The 18,002-nt window shown below is 53.2% G+C and overlaps 1 pseudogene; it reads left to right on the forward strand.

Annotated features, from left to right (window-relative positions):
• The window catches only part of LOC119107164 (twitchin-like), a 151,810-nt pseudogene that overhangs the window by 15,206 nt on the left and 118,602 nt on the right, over positions 1–18,002 (forward strand).

Below are 18,002 nucleotides of genomic sequence, written 5' to 3' on the forward strand. Positions count from 1 at the left end.
ACTCGCTGTTGACCACCATCCAAGCATTCTTTTTAACATGTGCGTTGGCTCATGCACCTGCGGTCTAGGTAGTCATCTGCGTGGAGGTTCGAGGGAGTGTATGGTATTGTTTCTTGTTTTTCCACAATAAACTGCAAGAACCAAAAGGAATTTTTAATTCAAACTCCTTGTTTATTCAGTTACATCGCAGCAGCACCTGAGCAGGGCAGGACTTCGGTATTGCAACCCATTGTGGCAAATTGGTGAAAACACAGTAGTGTTTTTGGCTGTTTTGACCAACCTTTTTAAGTTTAAAGTTTGATCGAATGGTTTGCTTATATCATGTCTGAGGCCGATGGGCTTGGGTGCACTTATTCGTGTCATGTGCAACAATAACTAATTCACCAGCCCTTACATTCGCCGCCACGGAGTACGATGTGATCGTATCTTAACTGTGATACCGTCCCTCGAAGTGGGCACGGACATTGTGGGCTCCTGTTGGTCGTGGCAGAAGTGACACCAGCACAGCAAACTTATAATCACGCTGCACTAACGTCCTTGACACATTTCGATTATGACAAGTGCTGTCTTCTCATTGGTGTCAGCTGCATCCCAGCCGTTCAAACAGTGCGACTGACGCGCATAACCCAAGCAACAGTCTAACCGTCCCTTGACCGCCCTTCCCGCTGCAGGCCACGCCGGCCGTGACCCTTCACCCGCACCTAACGTCGCCGTCCATTTCAGGTCGTGACCCGTGACCCGCGCCGGCGGCGGCGCGCGCTCCGGCAGCAGAATGGGCGCCCTCGGCGAGGACTTCGCGCCCAGCTTCACGCAGAAGCCGCAGCTGCGCCAGGAGGACGACGGCAACCGGCTGCTGTTCGAGTGCAAGTTGCGCTCGCGGCCGACGCCGGCCATCGAGTGGTACCGCGGCGAGGAGCGCCTGGCGGAGGACCGGCGCACCGTGTTCCGCACCAAGGAGATCGATCAACACCTCTATTACGTGGTGCTCGAGATCGACGACGTGGTCGAGACCGACGCCGGCCTCTACAAGGTCAAGGCCAAGAACAAGCGCGGTGAGGTGGCCGCCTCGATCAACCTCAACTTCACCCGTGAGTGTCGGTGTGGCCCCTGGTCGCGGACGAGGTGGTCAGTGGGTTCTCGGTCGTATGAAAGTCGCCCCCTTAGAGCGCGCGTCGGGGAGGTGTTGTGGTCTCGTTCTCGCGGTGAAAAAGATGGTTAAATGGAATTGTATCATGACTGTGAAGCCTAAATGGCCCCGCTCTCCTTGCTGGCTTTTGTGAAAGGCATGGGATCAATTTTGGTTAGAACATGGGGTTGCTTGATTCGTTTATTATAACACGGAAAGGTGATAAGTCCACCTGCGACTGCATAATGTGCATAGCTTTCAACTTGCATAAATTAACTTGTATCCAGGTTTTGGTTCCGTCGTAGGTTTGCAAATCGTTTTTATAGCGGTCGATTTAGATTGCGCTTTTGTAGATGCGTAGATGTGTTGTATGGCTTCTGTCGCGGTTTGCGTTCAGAGCAGTCTTTTGTTTTTCCTGTAGCTGTATGTGCATACTCGTAATTTACACGCTGCGTAGCTATGTCAAGTATATATCTGAATGGCTACTGTGGTCACAGGGAAAAACTAAAAAATTGCAGAGTTTTTTACGAAGTCTGAGCCCAAACACACTAGACCAAATGAGGAACTGACAACGTCAAACATTTTCTGATTACAGTTAAACTTTAAAATTTCGACGTTGTGGCGTTTCTTGTCATACCTGACCAAGCAGCGTGTCATGGTTAATATCAATTCTCTAAATCCACGTCAAGACTATGTCAAAGCTCATGAGCAACCACAACTATGCTGTAAAGGATTTTTGTTTGGCGATGATTTGAATAATGCCTGCCTGATAACAGGACAGCAAGGGAACACATGGAGCAACATTATATTTGGCCCAATTCGAGAGAGTTGTTTAAAACTTTATTTGTATATGTCTATCAATCTGCAAAATAAGAGACGAAACATGTCTTAGCCACTTGCATGTTGAATGCTTGGTATGAAATGGGACGTAATCAAATACGAACTTGATTTACAAATACTGATAGTCTGAACGGGTAACAACTTTACGTTATGACATACATCGCCCGTCTCGAGTAATCATAATCGTGTTGGCCTGTGGTGTCCGGTATTTGGCTACGTTCCCTTTCGGTTTGTGGACTTGCTACGTGTGACATGAAGTGATGTCTATATTCATCGAATTGTCCTGTTCTTTTGCAGCTGTCGACGAACCAAGCGAACGGTAAGATACGCATAATTACGCACTTGCTTCTCTACTGCTATACTAACTGACTTCAACCTCCTCTCTGTTCTAGTGCCCAGGGCTTCGGGCAGGTAAAGTTTGCTCTTTCTTGTAGCTCATGGTAGCAGGGTAACTAGCGTCGCTGAGGTATTACAGCATTGACACAAGAGTAGGTGTTTATCAAAACATTAATCCATGGGGCGGTTGGCAGGAATGGGATATGCTGAGGAAAGTTGGTGTGGCACACCTGCCAGAACAAACATCTTCAGCATGGGAAAACATTAAGTTGGTCTAGCTCCAGCGGGGGTTGGCACGGCCGAGACCAAAGCTGGCAAGCTGCGCTTTGCAGCCATGGGCATTACGACGTTTAATGGTCGACAGGATGATACGTATATACAGGCCAGCAATGTTCATGAGCACACTTCTTTTACACTCAAAATTCGATTTGATATTTCGCTCCGTTATTCTAAATCCGAACATCAGTGCTTGAACTACTCGCAATACAACCTTAGCCTTCGTTTTTACCATGGTCAGCTCAAAACGGGATTTGGGTGTTGAGTTCTGAGCCAACACATTGCTTTCATTTGTGTCCGAACAAAGTATGAAATGTATTGTACTTTCCTGGCCTGAACACGTGTTAACCACAACGCTATTCGTTTCAATCAAAGCATTAGCTGATTAAATTATCTAGACCTACGCTTTGGCTTTGCAAACTTTGCCCACCCTTTCATAAAACAATGTGCGCATGGTTAGCTTGTTGTCCTTGGTTGTGTCGCGTGTCTGTCAAGCTGTAGTTTGCATAGTAGGTATGTGTTGCATGCCGGTTAGAAAATGTTGAATCGGTGTGTATCAACTCTCATGTTCCCTCTGAGGTCCTCCACCCGCAACGCTGCAAGGGCCGTATCTGTGGGCTCATAGGTCGTTAGCTGGAGTTCCGACTTGTCATTTGCATTTCATACCGCGAAGAACCTGTGGTCGTTTACTCGGTCCCAGTTCCGCAGTGACTCGTGGCACCTTTCTGAAAACCAGGCTCATCTGGCGTCCGCTTCTGCTTGCTGGCATGCGTCCTCGAACTCTCACTTTTCGGTCCTGGACAACCGCCAAAGCCCGGCCTTAGAAAGTCCTCACTCCAAGAGCAGGCACGGCGTGCTTGTGCACACGGAGTGCCGCTTTCGCCTCGGCCTGCTGTGACCTTGACAGAGGTCACACTCTGTGGCGCCGTTTCGGTCCTATGTCGGTTGGCTGTGCCGTAGTGATCGGTGACGGTCGGCGCCGGACATTGGCGCTGTGACCCGGGCTGTGGGTCAGCTGATATATTTTGAGGTGACTCGCGCACATCCAGTCTTGGATCTCAATATTGGGCCCAGGGTCATGGATGACGAAGAACCTAAGGCAGAGTTATTGTTCGAGTCCCGCCCGATCATTTTGGGATCCTCACCCCTCCTCCTCCTTCTCCTCCCCCCCCCCCCCCCTAGCGGTATTTGCCACGTTGACAACCGACAGACACCCTTCGCTGAGACAGTGCTAGCCTAAAATACTCAACAGACTGGGTCGTGGTGCTAGAGCCCTCAGTCGTAGACTTCTGAGTCAGCTACGCATCTGAATCGGTGAACCGGGTCAAGATACAGGCCATTCAGGTCCACTCACTGAGGTCCCACCTTGACCTCACCCGACTCAGTGACTGAGATCAAGATACAGACCATTTAAGTCCAGTCAGTAAGTTCACATTTGACCTGACTCAGTAAACGAGGTCAAGATACAGACCATTCAGGCCCAGTTAGTAAGGTCACATGTGACCTAACTTAATGGACTGGGTCACAGCGACAGCCTCTGCGGTCCATTCGATGGAGTTCAGCGAACTTGATCAAAGAGCAGACTCTCATCTTGCCAACTTAGTGGGGTCAACCGCGCACCGATACTATGACTCAGCCGGCCGGGTCACAGTGACAGACCTGTGAGGCCCACGAGGTGAGGTCAGCCCAGGACCGTTCGCCTGAGTCAGTGGCAGCGCGCTGGCAGCGACCGCCGCCACCGGGCGCTCCTCCGTTCGACTGGGGACACCGCCAGCTATACTTAGCCGACGACGTGCCGACCCGCCGCCGGCGTCGCCGCGCGCGCGCTCGCGCCGGTTCGGTCACGTGACTGTGCCCCGGAGCGGCCGGCGGCCGCTGACGGCCGGTGTCCGGACGCCATCGGTCGCCGTCGGCCGAGGAAAATGGCCGCCGGGTTCGGCCGCATTCTTCCGCGATGAGGTGGCGACATTAGGTCAGCGCTCGTCCTCGGGCCAAATGCGCGCGCCGGAGGAAGCCCATAGCGGTCGTAGAATGTTATCGTGACGTCACTGGTATTCCGTCAAACTAGGAGATGACGTTGGAGGTGAGCTGCGGCGAGACTCCAAAGTGGTCGTGGTTTATCTTGAGATGCCGTGCCATGGCAGTGTTACAATTCCGTCACACGATGGAATGTTGTTATGGCTGCCGCATTGCCAGTTATCCGATACAAATAAATAATCGTCCTGGCACCAGGTTTGTGTTGAAAACCATCAGAGCAAGTGATAGGGTTCAGACGTGCCGCCATGGAACATGCAGGATCAAAGCACCAGTGACCAGAGCCTCTGGTAGATCAGTCATGTCAAGTGAAAAGAGCATGACTGCGACATAGACGGGTTACCAAACATCGTAAGCTTTCCTCAGTCACTGATGAGTGATGTTTGTTACCATGCACATAGCGCACAGAGCATGTACGTGCATTCGCGAGGCAAATACGTGCTCTGGTTGTTCTAAAGGCCCGCGCTGACTTCGACACTGAAGGCTGCAGTTCTGCAGACGACGCGCATCAAGCCTTGGCAACAGTTCTGCTTGATGTTTCTGGAGCGATTTCAAACGTGCAGCAGCCAAAGGTGCAAATGGCAGCTGCGAGCTGGATATTTGCCGCAAGAGGGGTGATGATGCCATAGCCTGTTAACGTAGTCGTTTGATTCAGTACGCTGGCGGCACTTGCCTTCAGTGGTCTTCATGAGCTTTTGGTCGGTTAGTGTTTACGTCCTCGGCCCCCTCTCACTCTCTGTCGCCCAACTTTTCCAGCTTTTGAATGAGACAGGCCTTTTCGCGGTATTTCCAGTTTTTGCGTCGATTTCTACGTGCATTCGACCATTTGCCGTCATCATGGTCAGATGTAAAGACTCGGGATTCGTTATCCAGCGGCTCAATGCGCAAGTCGCAGAGCGAATTGTTTTGTCTGACTGGAAAGGTTTACTGGCAAGTGGCCAGCAGTGGTTAGGCCAGTTCCGCAGCGATTGTGCCGTAGCATTGCGCGGCACGTACAGCCGTCCGCAGAGTTGTTTGGCCAGTGCGGAGGCAGTCAGCTCTCGAACTGGAGTGCCATAGCTCCAAAGAGCTCCAGAGAGCTCCATGGCTCCAGAGAGCTCGGGGCGTTCATTTAAGGTGCACGCAGCGAGCCTTGTTGAACGGGTTCTTTATACTCGGTCAGTAATGGAAAACAAACATTAGTTATAAACGCATTGAATGTTTTGAAATATTAAAAAACAGACATGATGTTTGGCTGTCCTCCTCAACAAATCCGGAAAATCCGCATCCTTTGGATGTAGCCTGTACGTGTGACCTCATGATCTGACCGTCGACTAGGCTCGTTCGCGTCGGTGTCGACACACAACCAGTTTGCCTGGTCTCGTCGGCCGCCGAGCCGCGACGCTCTTTTCATCGCTCGCTGCCAGCGCTGCCGCCATTCCGAGCTGATCCGTGCCCACGCGCCGTGACAGCGAAGGACGCGGCCCGCGTACCGGGCGCCAGCGACGCTTCTGGTCGTGTCACCCTCCGGGGCTGACCTCACCGCGGCACCCGGGCGCGGACAGGGCTTATCACCCGGTTGACGTCCCAGGGAAAGGACGCATTCATTGAGGGCGGTCGTCGATGTGTGGTTTTTGTGATGGATTCTTGGTGTTTTGCCACCCGGTGCGCAGGGCCGCCGTGACAGTTTGGGTCAACACCGTTGGGGATGATTTCTTGCAAGCTTATCTGACTGACAGCAGCTCGTTTCAGCTAGATCCACCGACCCTTAGTCTCACGTGGCTTCTCGTAAGTCAGTAACCGACCGTGCGGACTCCGCAGTATCAACTGGCGGGCACTCTCGCCCCCTAGCCGCGCTGTTTTTGCCGCTGCTGTCCGCACCGAGGCAGTGGCCTTCAGGCTGGCAGCATTTTCTGGAACTATGCGTCCACTTTATAAATACTCGCGCGCGCGGCGGCCAGAGAGGCGAGTACTGGGTCGCTCGAGTGGCTGGCCCCGGTCGCGTGCGAGCCAGGTCGGGGTGTTGAGGCAGGCCGGCTGAGGCGGTCTGTATCGTGCCAGAGGTCCCGCGGTGCGCCGATCGAACGGGGCGATTCTGCCGTTGTGGCCATCTGTGTGCGACGCGATGTCCGGGCCAGAGGACGGCGAGTGAGTGGCGCCGGAGAGCGTAGTGATAGTGTTGTTGTTCTTCTCCTATCGCCTTCCACGGAATAGTGATGTCATTTCCAAGATGCTTCATTCCAATTCCACAACATTCTGCTGTTAATGGAATCAGGTCGCATTCTTACGCCACCCTCCTGCGTCTCCTCATATGACGTCGCAGCATCATTTCCGTGTTTGTGTGGGGAGGCATTGAGCGTTGCAAGACCCACAGTTGCAATATTGAAGAAATGTTGTCTTCTTATCAGTTGATTCGGGAAGACTGCGAATATCATTAACTGCAGGTCGAGTCAACCACCAGCAATAAAGCACGCTATGCCGTCGCGTTTATGTGTCGCGCAGTGCCTGCGTAGCTTCTAACCCCCATTTTAATTAACAAAAATGGCTGACTAACGCTTGCATTGCGCATCTGGACTTGACTAAGGTAGGAAAGCCCACCAGTTGAATGTAAGTCTGCATTGTTTTTGGCCCTGTTCTTATGCACTCTTACTTGTCGAAAAACCCATTTGTAAGATCACAAATGAGATATGCGTCCAAAGATTACATCACTTTCCTTTATCATGTTCCTCTCTCTTCCATCTGTAAATCTTGTGCATCGGGCAGCTTGTTAGCATGATCTATTTAGAAACGATGATGAGGCGTCCATTGCTTACTCCGATCTTTGTACGGGCTTAAAACAGCGTCGCCGCATCCTGTCCATGAAATTTCATGCTAGCATTTTGTTTGATTTGACTGACATCAAAGTGTAATTTTCGCTGTCACTGACGCAAGGTTTAACTCAGTTTTGTTTGCGATGGAACAGTTTTGTGGCGCGAGATAGAAACGCTGGGCAGCCTTTGCTGAACGGTGCCGCTCAGCGCCCGTTGTCGCTGGACCGTCAGAGCGGTAGGCTGTACCGCAACATTGATACGTAATGCAGTACAGTCCATACATCGGCGGCGTCGCATACCCTGCCTGACCGAAGAAGGCGCGACTGCATATAACTTGCCGTGGTCAGAAAGTCCTAAGCTCTGCTTACGCTGGTGCATTTTAGCCTGTTTTCTGCGGCCGAATTTGCAGTCGAAATGCTTTATCAGACTCGGCGTTGAGCCATGGCGCTGGGCGAAACCATAGGACGCCACCGCGGCTACGGAACTGCAGATGATTGTCCAATTGGCCATTGACGGGAGCGTCAAACGTAACTGAACCGTATGCCCACGGCCGGCCGCAGTGAGTGCTCAGCAGGCTCTGCTGCAGACGTCTTGGAAACCTTCTTGTTGTTTTCAGTAGACGCTGCGGGATCTTACCAAGGTGTCACAAAAAACAGAGCTCAAAATTATTTGCCGTGATGGGGTATGCTATACTTTCTTCGTGCCACTTGCACGCAATAAAGTAAGTTTTACTCGTCAGTTGACTCCCTGAGATTCTGTCCCAGAAAACGGGCCTAAAAGAGGACGGTGTAAAGTGCGCCGATGGTGGATCTCCTGGATGACATTTATGCGTCACCTGGCAATCATAGCTGAGGCATTTCATACGTTTCCCTTCTTTGGCGTGGGCAACCAGTTGCGTTACCAAAAACACAGAAATGTCCTATTATATGTGATTTGTGATTTAGACGTGAATCCATGTCTCGTAACAGACGCCAACAGCCGCAGCTACGACGGGCTGAAGAAGCAGTGCGACGCTGACAGTCCGTTGTGGCCCTCCGCCCTCCGGCAGCCAAATCGACGGCATCGCGCCGACCTTCGCCAAGAAGCCGGGCATCAAGCAGGAGGACGATGGCAAGCGCCTCCTGTTCGAGTGTCGCGTGCTGGCCGACCCGCGCCCCTCCATCACCTGGTTCCGGGACGGAGTACAGGTGCAGAACTCCCCCCGGCACAAGGTGAGCAGCGCCGCTGGCCGCCGTGGGCACCGCGCCCCGCCGGCATGTGTGGGCGGGTGCGTAAGGATGCGAGGCTTGTGGTCGTGTGCATTGCTCCGAAAATCGCACAGCGGAAATGACAATCATCGCTCACGCGTCGGTATGCGATTTGTCATACCGTGGCTGTTTGGGAAAGATGACGGGAAAGTTTGCCCAGTGCTCGAACATTCAGCGGATGCGCAGGCGTCATTTATTGGCGTCTGGACAGCTCAGACTGGCGCACACTTAGTCCTACTTTTATCATCAAAAATCTGAAAAATATCCAAAGTTATTCAGAAGAGCCAGAAAGCCAGAAAAGCCAGAAAATATTTTAAAATATCGAACCTGCGTTTCAGTCTGTTTCATAGCAATGAGCAGGTGAAGTCATTCTGTAGACTAGACGATTCGAATAGAAGACAAAGTGTTTACTTGGGCCGGACCTCACAGCCAGCGTGAGAGGGCCTGATCTTTGCCGCAGACTGGCTCAGCGAATGTCCTCGTCCCAGCGCGGCTTGATCGGGCCACGTGAGCGAATATCACAAGTTTTACGGATGTAAACGAGAATGTAACGATTTCCAACGAGCAAGTGTACTACTGGTGGCGCTTTGCTAAATTTTACGCATGTTTTCCATTCTTGTTCGTGTCACTTTTTGCTTGCTCTTCGTTTCAAAGCAAACTTCGAAATTCAAAGTGGTCATTGTTCGCCGACGAATCTCGGGTTTAGCGGTTTCACAAGCAATCACTGGTTTATCTGCGAAGCAATTTTGCCTTGTCATATTATTTTGAATTGTTCAATGCTACCTAACACTCGAAATTGTACTCAACGTTGCGCAATGATGGCGTAACGAGGAGGGTGGACGAGACGGGTCAACTTGGGCCGGATCGGCCGGGTCGGGAAAGGCGGGGCATTGCACCCCAATAGTAAGGAAATTCCACATTTAATTTGCATTTTTTCATGCTTTAACTGCCTTCAGGTATTGATGATGAGATGGGAAATTCAATTATTACATTAAATGAGCTTCAATATACCAAGAAGTACTGGTGAAACGATGTGATCAAGCAAACAATGGCTGTATTGGCAAAAGTCAGCTGTGTTTTCATACCTGATGCCTCCTGGATAACGTTGCTTTACCCGTACCTCTTGGTCTATTGAAGATCAATTATTGTTGGAATAAGGTTTTCAGCACATAGCACCAAATGAAACAAACAGAAACTCAAGACCATTTTCACGCAGGTACATTAGTTACCTCACTTTAGCACCCCTTCTCACCCAAATCGTCTGTCGGTGTCACTTGCACGACCGTAATCTTACCCAGCATTTTAAGTGTCCCTCTCAATCTGCGCACATGCACACGGTTTCATTTTTAGCAAGCCGTTAGCGTCAAAAGTGGGCGATGAGTTGCGAGCTTGTTTTTACCCAATCTCACACATTCTGACAGCCAGAGCTGACGCCTCACGCACGAAGGGCTTTCACTTAAGACACATGGCGCGCAGCACCTCCTCCCACGGCTTCAGCTTCCCCTCCATCTGCGTGATGAGCCAGGCGACGCCGGAGCGTGGATGACTCAGCCTCCGACGTCGCCGGTTATCTGGAAGCCATCACGCCCACCCGCACACACACTCACCTGCCTGCTGCAGACGCTCGCAGTGATTAGAGCCGCGCTGCCAACAACCACACGCGGCCTGTCTAGGGTCGCCGTGACGTCACCCGGACGTGGCGGGCCGTGGCTGCGTGATGACGCGGGGCGTGTCAGCGCGCGACGGCGCCGAGCGTGACCTTGACGTCCGGCCAGGTCAAGGTCACCGCCGCCGGCTGCCTGGCCGGGCCTGGGATGGGGCTCTGGGATTGCTGGCGTTGAGGGAAAACGGCCGCCCGTCGGCCGCCACCATCCCACCAAGTGCTCTGTCATTTGGCAGCCTTGGAAAAAATCGCCGGCGAAGGAATTCGGCCGCGAAAACAAAAAAATGCTTGTGGGAGATGGACGAGTGTTTGCCCGCAGTCTTTGGAGAGCTGGCGATGGTCACGGACTATTCGGGTTCTGCAAAAACACTGAGACCGTTACGAAACGAGCTCGTGTTGGAAAACTTGCTCCAATTCGCGTTGTTGATAGTAAACTACATAACGTGTTCCGTACATGTCGCATTCTCAGCCTCCGGCTAGGTTCAAAAGTGAACGGGGCACAAAGTTTTGTGATACGTCTCTTTCCATGTAATGGCCGTCATGTTAAATTCAGCGAAGCAAGGAGGTACTTGTTCCATATGTCCCCTCCTGCACCTAGGAGCCCAGTTCACGCCGTTCTCTGTTGTGTTTGCAGATGATTGTAGAGAAGGACGGGAACGCCTATTTCGCGACGCTTGAGATACTTCAGGTCACCGTCGAGGACGCCGGGAAGTACAGGGTCACGGCCAAAAACGAACTCGGAGAGAGCAACGCTACGATAAGCCTCAACTTTGACAGTAAGCCGTGTTCACTGTTCTAGTGGGCTATACATGTCCGTGGGCACATAATGTGTTCTGTTTCCTCAAGCCGGTAACGTCCACGGGCTTCTCATGCTTGGCGAATTTACGTCATTTGTAGGGAAATAGCCCTTCGTAGATGTTCTGCTTTCTCAAGATACAATATTTTTCATTGTGTTTAAAAGACGTTCCGTTGCCACTAACCACTTATATCAACATATTACGCCACTTACCCGTTATCACTGGTTTAAATACTCATATCACCAAATGATTGGTGTAATATCCGATAGTCGGCAAACGCACAAGCTATTGGGCATGTTTTCAGTGTGGGCCCTTTCTCATCTCACCTTGAACGATCCACGAATCTCCGCCGCGTATCAGCATGCTCTCCACCGTTCACCACACTCCCGCTGGGCGATCCCTGAGGGAGATCCCCGGCTGGCGACCGCCGGCGCCTCCCGCCGCGTATCAGCATGCTCTTCACCGTTCACCACACTCCCGCTGGGCGATCCCTGAGGGAGATCCCCGGCTGGCGACCGCCGGTGCCTCCCGCCGCGTATCAGCATGCTCTCCACCGTTCACCACACTCCCGCTGGGCGATCCCTGAGGGAGATCCCCGGCTGGCGGCCGCCGGCGCCTCCCGCCGCGCATCAGCATGCTCTCCACCGTTCACCACACTCCCGCTGGGCGATCCCTGAGGGAGATCCCCGGCTGGCGACCGCCGGCGCCTCCCGCCGTGTATCAGCATGCTCTCCACCGTTCACCACACTCCCGCTGGGCGATCCCTGAGGGAGATCCCCGGCTGGCGACCGCCGGCGCCTCTCCGCCGCGTATCAGCATGCTCTCCACCGTTCACCACACTCCCGCTGGGCGATCCCTGAGGGAGATCCCCGGCTGGCGACCGCCGGCGCCTCCCGCCGCGTATCAGCATGCTCTCCACCGTTCACCACACTCCCGCTGGGCGATCCCTGAGGGAGATCCCCGGCTGGCGACCGCCGGTGCCTCCCGCTGATGACGCCGCTGTGCTCGCGCAGGTGATGACGCGCCCGTGCCCGATGACGGCGTGCGGCCCACCTTCACCGAGCGGCCCATCATCCGCCAGTCTGATGACGGCACGGTCATCACGTTCGAGTGCCGCATGGTGGGCGACCCGACCCCGGCCGTGCAGTGGTGAGTGCCGATCGGCCGGCCGCGGCTCGCTCGGGCCCGGTGCGCTGTCGCCTCGGGGGTCTGTGCGCGGCCGTCTCGCCTCGGCGAGTGTAGCGTTCTGATGTCTTCTTCACGGCATTTTGCAAGGCGGTGTTTAGGCGTTCCTCACGTATTGTGTTTCTTTCTGTATGTTCTAGATTGTGTTTCGTTCCCATTGGGAATGATACGACGCGGTCGTTTGGCATCCATAAGCTAATGCAGTAGCTGTTGTTGTTTGTATTGTAATCGCGAGCGTGCTATTTTCTTCACAGAATTCGACTCTGCCCCTCATCAGATGAGACGCTTTTAAACGTTAAATATGGTACATTTTGTGCAACTGGAAGTGCCCAGGAAAAGCTGTGGCTGTTTCAACAGTAACAAAGATGTCTTGATTTCAGGTACCACGGAAAAACTCTATTAAAGGAGAGTAGTAGGCTTAAGATGACAGTTGTGCAGGATACCAAGCTGTATTATTTAGTGACTCTACAAATTAGCAAAGTGAAGTCAACCGACGAGGGAGAATATAGAGCAGTGGCCAAGAACAAGAATGGAGAAGGCACGGCCACCATTAACCTCAACTTCGAGGGCGGTGGAAAGCCAAAGTGAGCTCATATTCTCTTTACAGCTAACTTGTGTCTTGGGAGAACAATACCTTTAATCACCGTGTTTGCCTCACTTCGTGGACACCCTATTTGGGATCGCTGCTCCAAACTTTAATGTTCTTAGTAGTAAAGCGAATTATTTCCAATAAAGCATGTCGTGTTCGTACTATTTCACACGTAATTTGCCTGGAGCATCTGGAACCTCTGCCCAGGAAGCAAAATGCAATCCTGCACCAAATTTTAAAATTTTCCATATGACCCAGGGTAACGCATTAGTAGCTCAGTATCGATCCTCCGACATGTACCTGCCGACAATCGTCCTCACTCTCGGCCCGCCAGGATTCCCGACGGCAAGGCGCCGCGCTTCCCCAAGAAGCCGACCATCCGACAAGAGGGTGAGAACCTGATCATGAGCTGCGTGCTGGAGGCCCACCCCATGCCGGAGATCACGTGGTACCACGGCTCCACCATCATCACCCAGTCGGAGAGGGTTCGCATCGCCAGCAAGGTCAGAGAATCGCCGAGGTGTGGCGTCGCCGTTCACATGGCGTATCCAGCATGTTCACTTGAACTTAGATGTGTGTGCATTTTGCGTCTGGAGTGATTGATCTATTCATGTTGTTTTACTTGTTAGTGTCAGGCACATGACGGAGTTTGATATGCGTCTAGCTGGACTATTCGTGTATACATCCGCTATTTTTTGCACGCATTAAATCGCGGATGTAATAATTCATTCTCTACTTTTGATCGTCAGTGGTGTCAATGTGCACATAACGCATTCTTTATCCGGTCGTTGTCAGGTGTGAGTGGATGTTAAGAAGAACTTGAAATGTATGAAGCGTGTCAATTTTGAGAATGGTTAGGAATGCATGTGTAGCGATTGCCGTATCCTCAAAGGTTTCTGGCAGATTCAACCTTCCATCTCACCAGTCCGCTTGAAGCAGTCGGGTATCCTACTCGCTTAACTGCCGAATCCAGTTATCTTCGTTTGTAAATTTAAAACAGTATTGGTTTAGGTGGCTAGAGCGCCAGGCCACCGCCTGCATGAGTATGACTATGAGATTTGGAGACACGAGCACCTTTCGGGCCGAAACACGTACGTGCGTGCTTGTCTTAACTTCAGACATCCTCTCCTCCTTTTGAGGCTCACCGAACACGTGGCGATGAGCGCACAGACCGTCCAACGAAACGCTGTCCATGTGTGCTCACATTTTGTCTGAGACATTTTGCAGGGCTACGACCCATTTGAAGCCCGAAATTTACACGGCCGCTTATGACCTTGGTGGGTTTCCAAGAATCCGACTTACAGTTGAAAGACGAAGACGTTTATTTGTCTGAGAGAGGTTCAGAATGGTTCTAACCGACTGCACAAGGTTGTGGTGTCTCCGTGGTTTCGGCGGTAAACGCATCCGCTGCCGTGCCAATACTTGTGACTGACGGCAACCGTCGGCCCACAGGAGACGGGGAAGGACACCTTCCTGCTGACCCTGACCGTAACAAATCCCACGAAAGAGGATGGTGGCAACTACCGATGCAACGCCTGCAACCAGTTCGGAGAAAGCAACGCCAACATTGCACTCAACTTCCAAGGTGAGCGATCGCAGCATGCCGTGGGCAGCTAGCTATTCGGTTTCTGCGTAGTTCTCGAAACGTCGGTGCTTCCTGATCGTTTGTAATGGCTTAATAGCCACCAACCACGCCATCTGTCTGAACCGACGGACTTTTGTCATGAAGCGAAGGGCACGGTCGTCTCGCTGGTGTTCCGTCCTTTGAAGTTAACGGATTCCATTCCACGCCATCTCGTGCCATCTCAAACACGCAAGAACCACGTCACTTTCCCTAATAAGATCATCTTCCAAGCCAAACAAGCACAGCAAACGCAGGTAGCCGCACTAGCCAGCCCTGGCCAGGATGGGCGGCAGTGGTGGGAGGGGCTGGCCGGGTGCCGACCGGCCGCCGGCCCCGGTCGGGCGGCACGCGGATGCTGAGCCCCGCTGGCGCCGCGCCAGAGGAACTCGAAGTGCTCGCGCCAGCCGTTGTCGAGAGGATGTATGCGGCCGCAGCGTCGTGACACCGGGTCACAGGTGCTCCGTTCTTGTCGACGTGTCTGGGCGGCGCCGCCGCGGCTTTTAGCAGAGGGACGCTGTGGTTACACGATCTTGTAATGCATTGCATGTCATGCTACACATGAATGTTCAGTGAGCCGACATTTTCTAATGTCAGGCACTCTACTCGGAGGTATACGATACAGGAGCAGGAAATACCGGGGTCAAGCTGAAATGACTTGAGGCACTTTAGGAAGCAATTTTGCCTGCGCACCTCTCAGAGTGCACCAAGAACGCTCATTATGGTGCTCAGTTCTAAAATGTATTCTAGCGCAACTGGCACGTGAGAACCTTTCAACGGCGAAATGTGAACACCAGGCTGTTCTTTAGTTGTCACATCTTTCGGTTCGTCGTCGTCGTCGGTATGCTACATCGTGTATCTATGGTGACCAACATCGAACTTTCCATTGTTAGCAGTTCTTCATACCCTTCCAGCTCCTGTAGCGTATGCCACTGCTCATCTGACCCGCCCCCCCCCCCCCCCCCCCTCTCGCGGCCAGCCGGCGAGGAGAAGCCGCGCGGCCGCGGGCCCCAGTTCACGGAGAAGCCGAAGATCGTGCCGAACGAGGCGGGCACCCTCATCACGATGAAGTGTCGCGTGCGCTCGACCCCGCCGCCCGAGATCGTGTGGTACAAGGAGACGGAGGTGGTGCAGTCGTCCTCGCGCATCAGCATGACCACCACCAAGCTGGCCGGCGACGAGTACGAGGTGGTGCTGCTGCTGAAGGTCAGTGCCAGCCTCGCGGTGGTGTGGCGTGCGAGGATGAGTGCTGGCTTGAGCGGTCTACATAGATATCCCATGGCATACCTGCGCAGTGTAGCTTCCTAATGTTGGGCAGTGTAGCTAGTTTGTAAACACCATTGCTTCGTAACTACACCAGGGAGCGTTGCTTGCGACACCGTACACAATAACTTGACATGTTTCGTCGCACTACACTACATCGCTGGGCATATGTACGTAAGTGACAGTCGCTGTTCATGCCCGCTCGCTCATCCCCGGGAGTCGTCCGCATCTTAGTTGGGTTGACACAGCGTGAAGCATCCATCTGTGCTCCGTTTCCTGACACAAAAATTATCCCTTTGGAACAAGATCATTTGCATAAAACCGTACGACCGCGTGTCATCACGAACGCGAAATCACGCTCATTATGTCCTCAGTTATCTCACGAAACTCGTATAATCGTGCGAAATCACGCCCATTATGTCCCCGGTTATCTCACGAAACTCGCATAATCGTGCAACGGAGCTCTGCACCTGTCCCTTCTCACCACGTCCATGAGACCCACGAGCGAGCGACCCACCTGTGCGCGGCACGCATGCGCCGTGCTCAGCAGATCGCACCATGTCAGTCAGCTGCTTGCCGCAGTGTAGCTCTGGCTGTGCTGTCGAGTAGCCCAGGCTGTCCTCCGCGCCGCCCGCCCGCACCCTCACACGGCGCGCGCATGCGCCCAGGACCCAGCGTCGGCCGACGGCGGCAAGTACCGCTGCAACGCCAAGAACGAATTCGGCGAGACCAACGCCAATCTGATGCTGAACATCGAGCCAGAGCCGGAGCCGCCGGCGCCGGCCGGGAAGCCGCCCGCGTTCGTCGGGCCGCCGGCCATCCGGTCTGAGTCCTGAGCGCTGCATCCTGATGGAGGTCCGCGTGCGCTCGGAGAGCACCATCAGCGTGGCGTGGTCGCACGGCGAGACGGAGGTCCGCGAATCGACCCGGCTCCAGCTGCAGCAGAAGGAGCAGAAGCATATCTACACGCTGCACCTGAGGATTCGGGTAGGCGCCGGCCGCCGACGGGCGCGGAGGAGGCGGCAGAGGAGGCGACGGGTCGGCCGTGGGACTCGACTTCGGCGCCGATCTGATCATGAAGACACTGCCTTAGTTCGCTTATGGACAGAAAAGATGCTATTCTTTACTAACATATGCCATATTCCATTATATTTGGCAGTGATTAGCGTCATCGCTCGCCTAAATGTTGCTAGATGACTAGGTGCATCTACGGCTGTTTGCTATATAGGTGGTATTGCTATAACTCAATGCATTCCTTTGACTCGAGCTGGCTTCCACTGGTAGTTATTCCCACTGTTTTCCACTTATTACACGACAGGCTGCTAAAATGCGGCTTTCAGGTACGTATTACTGCTGGTGCCACCCCACCCCCCTCCCGCCAGTCTTTTAGATCCATCAGACATGGAATGAATGTTCACATGTCAGCGATGTGTACTCGTTTGTTATTACGTTTAACGTGTGCGTAACATACGTGTTCTTCTCTCAGGACCCTCAACCGGATGATGCCGGTCTGTACAAATGCAATATCAAAAACCAGTTTGGTGAGATCAACGCCAACCTCACACTCAACATTGAAGGTGAGCGTTATTGAATTACCCCTTCATCAAACTATCAATCACTGTCACACGCTCCTCATTGGATCATTAAGATTCCCGTCTCGTCGGCAGCAAATAGTGAAAACAGTGCGATACTTTAGAAACGTGAGCATCTGAGCGTCAAACTAGCAGCGAATGCCGCGCCTTTCCCCCAAAAATTTATCTTCAAAACAAGGTTTCGTGACGAGGCCCTTGTTCGAGCCACGCCACTTTTTCACCGCAACACCGAACCGACGGCTGTCCCCCGCGGCGTGAGCTCTCCGCTGATGCGCCGTTGCGTGTCGCAGTGGTGCCCGAGGTGCGGCAGCAGCCGCGTGTGGTGGTCATCCACAAGCGGCGCACGGTGGTGATCGAGGCGCGCATCGCCTGCGTCAACCAGCCGGACATCAACTGGATCCACGAGCGGCACGAGGTGGCCAAGGACTCACGCCACACGGTCGCCGTCGAGCAGGTCGCCCAGGTAGGCGGAGCGGCGCTGCAAGGTCGAAGGAAAGACGGGTGTCAGATGTTGTGAGGCAGAGCGCGGACTCGTGTACTGGGGGGACGGGGGAGGGAGGGGCTGCTACCGTGTACTTGGCGGATATTCTAGATGGGGCTTCGTATCTCTTCGGCAAGTCCTCGCCCCTCCCCTCTCCAAACCA

This window comes from Pollicipes pollicipes, unplaced genomic scaffold, assembly GCF_011947565.3.
Source record: "Pollicipes pollicipes isolate AB1234 unplaced genomic scaffold, Ppol_2.1 Scaffold_6686;HRSCAF=7923_pilon_pilon_pilon, whole genome shotgun sequence".
Classification (NCBI taxonomy): domain Eukaryota; kingdom Metazoa; phylum Arthropoda; class Thecostraca; order Pollicipedomorpha; family Pollicipedidae; genus Pollicipes; species Pollicipes pollicipes.